This window comes from Lynx canadensis, chromosome B2 (assembly GCF_007474595.2).
Source record: "Lynx canadensis isolate LIC74 chromosome B2, mLynCan4.pri.v2, whole genome shotgun sequence".
Lineage (NCBI taxonomy): Eukaryota > Metazoa > Chordata > Mammalia > Carnivora > Felidae > Lynx > Lynx canadensis.
The window spans coordinates 40,981,305-40,992,567 of NC_044307.1; positions in this window are offsets into that span (position 1 = coordinate 40,981,305).

The window sequence follows — 11,263 nt, forward strand, 5'->3', positions numbered from 1 at the left end:
GTCCTGGTTTGTCCGGGATCAAGGAATTTCCCAGGATGTAAACTTGAGGGGTTTCAGATACACGAGTCCCTGGCAAACCTGGATGAGTTGATCATTCTACCACAGGAACAGGGAAACTGAGATGGACCTTTAGAATTGTCCCATGTTGAGACAAGAGGGCTGCCTCTTTATACCCCTGCATCAACCAATCATCGGATGCAGGCTGTACTCAAGAAGGGGTGTGAAGTTGTGGGTGAAGCAAAACTATTCAGCTGAGGGCAATTCCCAGAGAGAGGCTGACACTGAATGTTGTCTGTTAGAAGCACCTCCAGCTTCTAGTATCCAGAGGGTTAGATCCTTCAGTCCTGAAGAGGGATCCAGGTGATACAGGACAGTGTCAAACACAGTAAGTCTTTCTAACTGAGTAGCACACTGGGTCTTGAACAGAATAAATAAATACAAATCCATACCTAGACACATCATCACACCTGCAGAGCAATATAGACAAAGAAGAGATAAATCCAACCAAATTGGAAAGACAGATTGTCTACAAAAGAACAATAACTACTGAGAGCAGACTTCTCATCAGCAATGACAAATGCCAAAAGAAAACGAAACAATATCTTCAGTGTAGAGAAGGAAAGTAATTGTCAACCCAGAATTCTATATTTAGCTAAATCATGTTTCTAGACTGAGTACAAAATAAAATAAAGACATTTTCAGACAGGCAAAAGGACTTCATTTGACAGAGTTCACATCTCACGGCCCCTCAGTGAAAGAACTCTTAAAGAACATTCTCCAGTAAGATGGTAGTTGAAGGGATGGGATGCAAAAAGCAGTGGTGAATAAGAGATTCTTAACCGTAGAGAATAAACTGAGGATTGATGGAGGGATGTGCACGGGGGATGGGTTAGATGGGTGATGGGTATTGAAGAGGGCACTTGTTGTGATGAGCATTGGGTGTTATATGTAAGTAACGAATCACTAAATTCTCCTGAAACAAAACAAACCAAAAAGGGCATCACATTAAAATAATTAATTTTCTTAAAAAAAAAAAAAAAAGAAGGAGAAGGAGAAGCAGTGGTGAACAAACAGGTAGACTGGTAATCTAAACTGTAACAAACATTGACCATTAAAAGTTACTAATTTGGAGGGGGGCGCCTGGGTGGCTCAGTCCGTTAAGCGTCCTCCTCTTGATTTCAGCTCAACCGTGATCAAGCCCTATGTCAGGCTTTATGCTGACAGTGTGGAACCTCTTTGGGATTCTCTCTCTTCCCTGTCTGTCTGCCCCTCCTTCTCTCTCTCTCTCTCTCTCTCTCTCTCTCTCTCTCTCTCTCAAAATAAACAAACTTTTAAAAAAATTACTAATTTGTGTGGGGAGGTTTAGAAACAAGATGGAAATACATTTTAGGCAACAGTAATATGGAATGCAGGGGAGGAGAGAAAGGAATTAAATCATTATAAGACCTTGCATTTTTTTGGAAGATAGTGATACCAATTAATTTTGTAATTTATTATGTCAAAAATGCATATTAAAATGCTAAGTGTAACTCTTAAAAGAATAAAAAATAGAATACATAACTTCCAAACTCGTAGAAATAAAAAGGGGGACCATAAGAAACACTTTATTAATACAATAAAAACAATGTAGAGAAAGAAAAAAACTCAATAAAGGAAAAGCACAAAAAGAGGACAGAGACATAAATCCAAATAGATCACTAGTCCCAATAAATTTAAACAAACCCAGCTGTTAAAAGACAAACATTCTCAGACAAGGAGATAAAATCCAACCGCTATGTTCTTTTTAAAGAGACAAATATGAGACATAAAGATATAAGATGTTCAAAGTAAATGGATGGCAGTGTACAAGGGAGGCAAATACTATAGGAAGGATGGCTGGTGTGGCAATACCAATATCAGGCAAAAAACATTACTAGAAATTAATTAGACATCAGCTTCCAGCAAAGATGGAGTAACAAGACCCAGATTGACCCTCTCACCTGAAACAACTAAAAAACTACTTGAAACAGTGATTTTTTCACACTCTGGACATCAAGCAGCACAGATAGGGATCCCTGAAAGAGGAAACAAATTTGGTGAGCTGTACAGTTGCTTCGCTCGAGAGCCTGGAGAGTTCCCAGGACATAGCACAGGCAGGTGGAAACCAGGAAGACCTGTGGTCTCCCTGAGTTGAAGTGGTAAGTCTGGGAGTCTGAAGGAGGGAGGCAAAGCTGCTGCAATTTGCAGGCACAGTACTGGACAGGAGAGAATTGCACACAGAAAGACAGTTTCAGAGATCTGCACAGAATCCCCCTCAGGTCTTCAGCTGAGTGCTCATCAGCACAGGAGTGTGGGGGAAGCTACCCAAAGCCAGAGAAGAAATGACCCAAAAGGAGCAGAGAGAGCAATCCAGGGAGATGACACAGGGCTAGGAATAGTTGGGTTCCCATGGACAAAGTGGAAAACCTTGTAATTCACGGGACATTGAGTAATCAGGATACTGCACTTTTCTCAGTGGAGAAAAACCAGCCCTAGACTGAAGACTACTGGAGTCCCACAAAACAAAGCTTAAAAATAAAAATATACTTAAAAGGATCAACTGTTTCCCAGTAATTTAACTGTGTCCCAGAACAAAGCTCGAGAACATTTACAGAAACACAAAACATCCAGCATCTAACAAAGTAAACTACACAATGTCTGGAAACTAATCAACACTTACTCGACTCGCAAAGAAGCAGGAAACAACGATCCATAATGAGGAGAAAAGTCAATTAATAGAAACACATCATCCAGAAACAGCACAGATGACAGAATTAGCAGATAAGGACACTAAGCTACTGTAACTATATCCCATAAGTTCCAGAAGGTGGAGGAAAGATTGAGCATGTTAAGTAGAGACATGAGTGTTATTAAAAAGACCCAAATTGAACCTCTAGAGATGAAATCTACAATATCTGGGATAAATTTCACTACATGGTGTGAACAGCAGATTGGCCCCTGCAGGAGATAGAGGAGAGTTCATTAGGAGGTTATAAAAATCCTGAACAACTATGCACCTAACAATGGAAACTCAAAGCATATTAAACAAAAATTGACAGATCTAAAGGAGGATTTGATGACTTCATGACCATGGTGAGAGAGTTTAGCATTGCTTTATCAAAACCTGATAGGCAAAGCTTTAAATTAAAACAATAGCAAAGTATAAATTAAAAATATATATTCAAAGTAAAAACAAATTGGCATTGCAGGTCATATATTCTCATGTATTGAGGCACCTGTCATCTGTAAGTTCCCTGAGGGGTAGGATTCAGGATTGGCTTCTCAGGGCCTAGCATGGGGCCTGATAGATTTCAGTTTATCAATACATAAATATTTATTATTCTATTATTTTAATTCTAAATAACGTAGCTAAGGGGTACCTGGGTGGCTCAGTCAGTTAAGCCTCTGACTCCTGGTTTTGGCTCAGGCAATGATCTCATGGTTCATGAGTTGGAGCCCCATATTGGACTCTATGCTAACAGTGCAGAGCCTGCTTGGATTCTCTCTCTCTCTCTTTTCCTTTCTCTGCCCCTCTCCTGCTCATGCTTTCTCTCTCTCTCTCCTCTCTCTCTCTCTCTCTCAAAGTAAATAAACAACACTTTAAAAAATAAATAAATGAATAAAGTAGCTAAAACAAATTACCTTGAATTAATGGATATATACAAAACTGCACGTAACAGCAAATAGAACATGCATGCTTTTTTCAAAACCATATGAAGCATTTCACTATGTGAAAGTCAACCACAGAGTAACCATTAGAAAATGAACACTGTGCTATCATGCTATTGCAGGAGAGTCAAACTGTTTTCCGGCCATGTAAATAATGAATTCAGATACTTTTGATGGTTCTTGGAAATATAGTTATGAACACTGTTTTGTTTTCTGGGAAGTTGAGGAGGGGGCTATATTTCCCTCTCCCCTTTCTTCATGCTGACAAGCTACTATCACTTTTTAATCAGAACACAGATCCTAAGAAGTGGGTTAAACCTCATGAGAGAAAATAAGAATTCAGATCAAGTGTCTGTGCTGATCTTCACCTTATTGATAAGAGGAATATAAGAATATTAACTCTAGGGGCATCTGGGTGGCTCAGTCAGTTGAGCGTCTAATTCTTGAGTTCAGCTCAGCTGATGATCCCAAGATCTTGGGATCAAGCCCTGCATTGGGCTCTGTGCTGAGTGTGGAGCCTGCTTAAGATTCTCTCTCTTTCCCCATCAGTCCCTCTACCCCACTTGTTCTCTTTAAAGTAAAAAAATAATAATAATAAATAAAAGAAAATAAAATATTATTAAAAATAATAGTAACCATAATATTAGTCTATATTAATTGTATAATAAACTGACATTCCGTTTTCATTTTGTACATTGGTCCTATAAACTCCCCCAACCAGAAGCCCATTAAAGTGTCATCATAGTTAGCTATCTGCATTGATTTAGCCTTATCTTATGATAGTCAGGAGTCTGGTGCCCAAAGTGGTCAAAACAAAATAGGCATCAGTCTTATAGAATATTGTCTTTAAAAAAAGCACCTTTGGGGTGCCTGGTTGGCTCAGTTGGTAGAGTTTGTGACTCTTGATGTCAGTGTAGTGAGTTCGAACCCCACATTGGGTGTAGAGATTACTTAGAAATAAAATCTTAAAAAATAAAATTTTAAAACTCCCCCTTTATTGAGATATAATTCATACCATACATTTCACCCATTTAAAGTGTATAATTCATGATGTGTATTGAGGAGGGCACCTTTTGGGATGAGCACTGGGGGTTGTATGGAAACCGATTTGACAATAAATTTCATATATTGAAAAAAAAAGTGTATAATTCAATGTTTTTAGTCTATTCACAGTTTGAAATCATCTAAGCGATTTTGGAATATTTTCATTACCACAAAAACAAATTCTGTACCCACTAGCAGTCATTTTTCATTGTTCTCCAGCCCTAAGCTACCGCTAATCTACTCCCTGCCTCTATAGATTTGCCTCTCCTGGACATTTCATATAAATAGAATCCTACAATTTGTGGTCTTTGTGACTGCCTTCTTTCATTTACCATAACATTTTCAAGGTTCATTCATGTTGTAGCACGTATCAGTACTTCATTCCTTTTTATTGCCAAATAACACGCCACTGTATCGATAATACCACATGTTATTTATCCATTCATCACTTGATGGACAGTTGGGTTGATTCTGCTTTTCAGCTATTATGATTAATGTTGCTATGAACAATCCTGTACAAGTTTTTGTGGGGACATATGTTTTCACTGCTCCTGAGTATATGGTAATGGAATGGCTGGATCATATGCTAACTCTGTGAGGGACTGCCAGACTATGTTCCAAAGCAGCTGCACCATTTTGCATTCCACCAGGAGTGCAGAAGGGTTTCGATTTCTCCACATACCTGTCAACACCTGCTATTATCTGTCTTTGTGATTCTAGCCATCATAATGGGTGCAAAGTGCTATTTCCCTGTGGTCTGAGACTCATTTATGATTGGGTATTCTGCAAGATAAATAAATGTTGTTAATTATTTTGCTATAATATGCATTGTTGGTAACCTTGTTTACCCACAAAAAAAATAGTCAGGTTTGATATATGAAAAAGGAAAGTGTTTGGTTATCTATTATTATGTGACCAACCACCCCACAACTTAGGGGCTTAAAATAACAACCATTTTGGGGCACCTGCGTGGCTCAGTTGGTAGAGAGTCTGACTCTTGATTTCAGCCCAGGTCATGATCCCGGGGTCATGGGATTGAGCCCTGCATTGGGCTCCGTGCTGAGCGCGGAGCCTGCTTGAGATTCTCTCACTCTCTGTCTCTCTCTGTATCTCTGTCTCTCTCTCTCTCTCTCTGCCCCTCTCCCCTGCTCGTGCTCTCTCTCTCTTAAAAAAAATAAATAACAATTATTTTATTATCTCTTATGATTCTGTAGGTTGACTAGGCTCAGGTGGGTGATTCTTCTGCTCTTGGTGATATCGGCTGGTGCTACAGTCACCTGGGGGCTCCAATGCACAGGAACATCCAAGATAAGCTCATCTACATGTCTGGCACCTTCTCAGAGATGGCTGGCAGGCTGAATGGACTCAGATGGGATACTTGGGCAGCTGGGATTCTTTCTCTCTCCACATTGTCTCATAGTCTTTCTCTCTGAACGTTCCATTTCTAGCAGAATAGTTGGCCTTCATACATGTCAGCACAGAGCTCCCAAACGTCCAAAGTGGAAATTTTTAGACTTTTCTAAAGTTTGGGCCTAGAATTGGCACAGCATCACCTCCACCATACTATACTGATTGAAAGCAATCTGGGCCAGACTAGATTCCCAGGCATGGGTCCCGAGAGGAGACACCCTTGGGGGCCATCTCTGGAGTCTAACTACTGCAAAAATAATTGTTTCTTCAGGAAATAACATCAACAAATTTTCTAATTTACTAATATTACTGTTAAATGCTTTCAATTTTTAAGACATTGCAGGCATCTATCATTGAGGACCTTTTGGGAAGCAGGAAAGAACTTGGTTTCACAAGAAACCATCAATACTGTAAGAAAACATCCTCCCCACCCCACCCTCCAGATTTCTTGTTTTCTCAAGTGTAAAGAAGATATAAAAAGGATCATTCTTGGGGCTCCTAGGTGGCTCAGTCAGTTAAGCATCTGACTCTTGATTTCAGCTCAGGTCACAATCTCACGTTTTGTGAGATCAAGCCCCAAGTCAGGCTCCATGCTGACAGCAGGGAGCCTGCTTGGGATTCTCTCTCTTTCTCTCTCTCTCTCTCTCTCTCTCTCTCTTTTTCTCCTCCCCAACTCATGCACATGTATGAGCCCCCCCCCACCTCAAAAATAAATAAATAAACATTTTTTTAAAAAGGATCATTCTTATAAAAGAAGCTAGGGGCACCTGGGTGGCTCAGTCAGTTGCACATCCAACTCTTGATTTCAGCTCAGGTCATGATCTCACAGTTTGCAAGATCGAGCCCAACCTTGGGCTCTGCACTGACAGTGCAGTGTCTACTTAGGATTCTCTCTCTCCCTCTCTCTCTCTGCTCCTCCCCGACATGCATGCACTCTCTCTCTCTTTCTGTCACTCTCAAAATAAATAAGCAAAAGAAACTAAAGAAAAAAATACCCCCAAGGCAGCTAAGAACAGTTTTTCCATATATGAAAATTTGGGGGTCATTCTCATTTTCAAAGCACACATTCTTCTAATGCTTTTGAAAGATAGAAAGAGTCTATCCACCATTCCACATGTTGTATTATTTCTGGATGTGTATGTTTTTATTTCCCAACACAGTTCATCTTCTCCCATGTGCCCCACTTTGAAGAGAGAGAAGTAGAGGCTCCATGCAGCAGAATTTTGGACCCCAGTCCTAGAAAACACACCTGAAGATGTTTCGCATTTTACATTTGAAAGAACCTTGCCAGCATCCAATCCTAAGGTAAGTTGGGGTTTAATATTTTAAAGGCACTCATTCAACAGTGCTGCTGACTCCTGGAGAAGTAGGAAGCACTCATCCCCAGGAGCGTTCATACAGAGCTGGGTCACCTGTCAGGAAGGCTGTTGCAAGGATTTGGGGAAGTTGGAAAAACCCTAACAAATTCCAGGTCTTATTATTTTAAACCTGTTAAGTGTAGGCAAAGCACTGCCCACTAATGACATGCTCCATTTCTGAAGTCAGATCTGGGTTTATCACCTGAATTCACCATTTACCAGCTGTATGACTATTGGGTGGGTTATTTAAACTGTCAGCCTGTTTTCTCATCTGTATAATAGGGATAATAATATTACCTACGTTTAAGGTATGGGTTCTGCAGCTGATTCAGAAGGCATGCAGGTGCTCCAGGCTTGGACCAGGATCTTCACTTACAAAGTCACAGACTCCTCTGAGAATCTAATGAGAGCTTTGGATCCTCCATATTCCCCCAAACGGTGTTCATATAACGAAAATATTGCTGTAAGCTCACAGGATTCACAGACACCCCCCTCCCAAGTTGCTCATCCGTGGTTCTACTAAGGAGTTTCAAGTCTGGCTGTAGACTAAACCCAAGAGCAAGAATCCCACAAAGAAAAGGAAGTGACTCCTTCTTGTGAAAACCATAGCAACTCTGAAGGCGAACACGCACTGTGCCTTCGAGAACCTCGCTGTAGCTCTGACGTCTGCAAGTGTAATCTTCTGAGACTGAGCTGCCCTACAGAAATTTCCCTCTCTTTTGTGGTTTTAAGAAACATCTTGGGAGAAATAAAATTTAATAGGCAACACATGACCATGTTACCTTCAATATTGTATTCATCTTTCGACAATCTAAATAATTTTTTGAGAAGTTCTTGGAGGAAAACCCAATTTTATTTTTTCCAGAATCTTTCCTGGATCTTCCCTCTCTGTTCTTCCACATACAGACTAGAAGGCAGGAATAGATGGAGAAGCTGAACTTGAAGGCCAAGTCTATCATTTAAGAGGAGGAAGGGAACTTTGCAAATTTTTGGTATCTCGCTCAAGCCCTGAACTGAGCATCATCTAGAGGCTTTCCAACCTATAAGCATTTATTGGATGGTGTAGCAGTTGGAAACTCTGAGTGCCCACTGCATAAGGGGACCCAGTCCTATGGCAGATGAGGAGAAATACCAGATAACCCATCTCAGGACTAGAGAGAACTACTCTTCTAAGTCTATACTCTCCCAGGAGGGGGTCAATAGGGTCTCTGCGTGGATGAAGAAACATTATAATATCTTCTGAGTATATTCTTTTTCTTATTACTAACGATTGACTTTTCTCAGGAAGTAAATGGATGACATATCTTATATTTGAATAAAGAGTTTTTATGTCCCTTACCTTTTTGTACACATCTCTCATGTTGTTTTAAGCTCCAGCTTAATTTTTAAAAATTCATTAATCAATCTTGCTTACACTTCTTGCCTAATTCTCCTTTACATTAAGGGATTAAAGACAAAAAAGACATAGCCAAGTGATGACTCACTCCTCTTTCTATGCTGATCCCCAAAGGCAGATAGATGAGACTATCCCAGGAATGAATGAAACACGCAAGTCTAAACTGAAAAATAAATCATCTGAGTCTCAGTCTATTTATTCTAACTTCCCCTTTCTTTCATGGCACAAAAATTAGTCTTAAAAGGTTTGCAACTGCTATTCACCACTGCACCTTCCACAGAATAATCTCTGATGAAGCTGACATTAGTAACTCAGTGCCACAAACAATCTGCTTTGAGTTGCTTCCCTAACAGTGGGGATGGGCCACACTGAGTCATCCACACTCTCCCCCAGGCCCTTAAGAATCCATGAGATTATTTTCTTGACAATTGGCCAGGATTAACAATGCAGAGGCTGTGACCGTGGGGGCGGAACCAAGGGCCGGGCAGGCTATGGACCTTGGGGCCCAGAGCAGTAGTAGGCTGAGGAGGCTGGAAGGAGAGGCTGAGTCTCAGACTGGTTGGATGGAACCTGATGAGGTCAACTTACTCTACAGAACCCAGAAATGGTGCCCTGGTCACATTGGCGGGCCTCTGTGTTGCCCTTACCTACTTCCTGTTTCTGCTCAAACTGGTGAAGTGTATCGTGATGTGGCAGGGCTCGAAGGGTCCCTGCTCTGGGCCACCTGTGTTTTGCTCCTTCTGAATTAAACCTGGAAAGTGTCTCCTTTTCCACCACATTCATACAAACATCAGCCCCATATGTGGGAGAATAAAGTAGGAGCTTCCTACATGCCAAGATTTAAGGGTGCTAGATAAAGCCCCAATCCTTAAGGAGAACTGCCACATGATTTCACATTCCCACAGAACACCCTCCTTTGAGTTAAGGCATTGAATTTGGCTGCTAAAAAGCAAATGGGATTTGGGTGGTCTCACAACTAAACCTATTCATTGCCAGTAATGCCTTTCAAATTCATCAATCAGATCTACCCACTGGGACCTTTGAACCTTGAAAATAGCACTCTGGACTGGTTACTGGCAGCTTAGAGCCCAAATTTTCAAATTCAGAATCCTGCATATGTTTGCCAATGATAATTTCAGCCACCGCGTTGAAATTGTGCGTAGAAAGTGTGGAATTATGATGACATCGAACATGAAATAGACCACGTTTGCAGCCCACATTCCTCAGCTGGTTCAGTGGCCACGTTCTTCATGTTGTAAGAAGGCAAAAGCCAAACCAACATTGGGGGGAAATGTTTATACCCTGTGACCTCCCAATGATCCAAACCAGGAAAGGAAAGTGAGAGAGGTTACAAAGAAGCCGATTTACTAGCAGATTACCAATAAAGAAGTTCACGCCTTTCTATAGTAGTTCTCCCCCTCCCTTCCCTGTGGGGGAAACATTCCGAGACCCCCAGTGGATGCCTGAAACTGGATAGTTCCAAACCCCATACATACGAGGTTTCTTCTATATGCACATACCTATAGTAAAGTTTAGTTTCTAAATTAAGCATAGTAAGAGATTAACAACAATAACTAATAATAAAATAGAATAATTATATCCATGTACTATAATAAAAGTTATGTGAATGTGGACTCTTTCTCTCTCTCTAAATATTGTATTGTACTCACCTTTCTCCTTCTTGTGATAACTTGAGATGATAAAATGCCTACGTATGAGATGAAATGAAGAGGGGGCGCCTGGGTGGCTCAGTCGGTTAGGCATCCAGCTCTTGGTTTCAGCTCAGGTCATGATCTCGTGGTGTCATGAGTTCGAGCCCCACGTTGAGTTCTGTGCTGGCATTGCGGAGCCTGCTTCAGATTTTTCTCTCTGTTCCTCTCTCTCTCCGCCCCTCCTGCACTTGTGCTGTCTCTGTCTTTCTTAAATAAATAAATAAACCTTAAAAAGAAAAGAAAAGAAAAGAAAAGAAAAGAAAAGAAAAGAAAAGAAAAGAAAAGAAGAGAGTGACATAGGTACATAGGTATTGTGATGTAGCCTTAAGATACCATAGGTGAGGAGGAGGGTCTCCTCTTTCCAGATCACGGTTGACATCAGGTAATAGAAACCATGGAAATGGAAACTGCGATGAGGGAGACTGCTGTTCACGCTTCCCAGGCAGGCCTGGCTTTCTGGATTCACTTTTGTCCGGGCCAGGGGTTGGCAACCTGTTCTGTGGAGTGCAGATGTGTGTTCTGGTCTGTTCCCCCAGCCATATATAAGCCAAACAGGACCACCTCTGTCCCACCAGGGGTGGAGGGTGGCATTTTGGAGGGTAAGTTCAAAATAGGAGAGTATTACCAAGCCCATTTGATATCACAACTAGACCACA